The 2,016-nt window shown below is 46.6% G+C and overlaps 1 pseudogene; it reads left to right on the top strand.

Annotated features, from left to right (window-relative positions):
* Positions 1 to 1,616: 1,616 nt before the first annotated feature.
* Positions 1,617 to 1,735, top strand: LOC134912104 (5S ribosomal RNA; annotated as a pseudogene).
* Positions 1,736 to 2,016: the final 281 nt, after the last annotated feature.

Below are 2,016 nucleotides of genomic sequence, written 5' to 3'. Positions count from 1 at the left end.
AGACCCTGTCACTGAAATGATGGGTTGGTTAAAGTGTGCATGTCCTGTTTTGTTTATACAACATAAGGGTGGGTGGGAAGGGCCCAAGGACAATTCCATCTTGCACCTCTTTTTTCTTTTATTTTTCTTTGCGTCATGTGCTGTTTGGGGAGGGTTTTTTGGAAGGGACATCCTGCGTGACACTGCAGTGCCACTCCTAGATGGGCCAGGTGTTTGTGTCGGCCACTAGGGTCGCTAATCTTACTCACACAGCTACCTCATTGCGCCTCTTTTTTTCTTTGCGTCATGTGCTGTTTGGGGAGGGTTTTTTGGAAGGGACATCCTGCGTGACACTGCAGTGCCACTCCTAGATGGGCCCGGTGTTTGTGTCGGCCACTAGGGTCGCTTATCTTTCTCACACAGTCAGCTACCTCATTGCGCCTCTTTTTTTCTTTGCGTCATGTGCTGTTTGGGGAGGGTTTTTTGGAAGGGACATCCTGCGTGACACTGCAGTGCCACTCCTAGATGGGCCAGGTGTTTGTGTCGGCCACTAGGGTCGCTAATCTTACTCACACAGCTACCTCATTGCGCCTCTTTTTTTCTTTGCGTCATGTGCTGTTTGGGGAGGGTTTTTTGGAAGGGACATCCTGCGTGACACTGCAGTGCCACTCCTAGATGGGCCCGGTGTTTGTGTCGGCCACTAGGGTCGCTTATCTTTCTCACTCAGTCAGCTACCTCATTGCGCCTCTTTTTTTCTTTGCGTCATGTGCTGTTTGGGGAGGGTTTTTTGGAAGGGACATCCTGCGTGACACTGCAGTGCCACTCCTAGATGGGCCAGGTGTTTGTGTCGGCCACTAGGGTCGCTAATCTTACTCACACAGCTACCTCATTGCGCCTCTTTTTTTCTTTGCGTCATGTGCTGTTTGGGGAGGGTTTTTTGGAAGGGACATCCTGCGTGACACTGCAGTGCCACTCCTAGATGGGCCCGGTGTTTGTGTCGGCCACTAGGGTCGCTAATCTTACTCACACAGCTACCTCATTGCGCCTCTTTTTTTCTTTGCGTCATGTGCTGTTTGGGGAGGGTTTTTTGGAAGGGACATCCTGCGTGACACTGCAGTGCCACTCCTAGATGGGCCCGGTGTTTGTGTCGGCCACTAGGGTCGCTGAGCTTAGTCATCCAGCGACCTCGGTGCAAATTTTAGGACTAAAAATAATATTGTGAGGTGTAAGGTGTTCAGAATAGACTGAAAATGAGTGTTAATTATGGTTATTGAGGTTAATAATACTATGGGATCAAAATGACCCCCAAATTCAATGTTTTAAGATGTTTTTTAGGGTTTTTTGAAAAAACCACCCGAATCCAAAACACACCCGAATCCGACAAAAAAAATTCGGTGAGGTTTTGCCAAAACGCGGTCGAACCCAAAACACGGCCGCGGAACCGAACCCAAAACCAAAACACAAAACCCGAAAAATTTCAGGCGCTCATCTCTACTTGTCACTACCATTTATACCTGTGCCTAATGCTGGCAGCAGATCCACTTTTTTCCTTTGTTCTTTCCAAGTCTGAATCACCCTATACTCGCTTTTTATGTGAACTCTTATCAGTGATCCCAGAGTAGAATGGTTATTGATACCCCTACTATCATACCACACTGTAAACGCCCGACACAGTCCGATCTTGGAAGCAAAGCAGTGTTGGGCTTGGTCAGTACTTGGATGGGGGACCTCCTGGGAAGACCTTGTTTAGTAGAGGCAGAAGTGATTGGTAGACTCTGTGCCTAACACTGACAGCAGATTTACTACATTTCTCTTTTTTCTAGTTTCTCAGCACAATCGCGTATGATCATTCTTCTATTTTTCTTCAAATTTTCATATTACTCAATTTCTTTCATATACCAACCTTTCTATATACACCATTTTGAAGAACATTTTCTGTGAGCATGCTCGTGAGTCCATGGAGTATCAACCCCTTGTGAGTTTTATTGTCCCTTACTGACGATTAATGTCACATCTCTGAGTCTGTCTATATGAGAT

Source organism: Pseudophryne corroboree, chromosome 4, assembly GCF_028390025.1.
Source record: "Pseudophryne corroboree isolate aPseCor3 chromosome 4, aPseCor3.hap2, whole genome shotgun sequence".
NCBI lineage: Eukaryota > Metazoa > Chordata > Amphibia > Anura > Myobatrachidae > Pseudophryne > Pseudophryne corroboree.
This window is presented reverse-complemented; position numbering and strand designations above follow the sequence as displayed.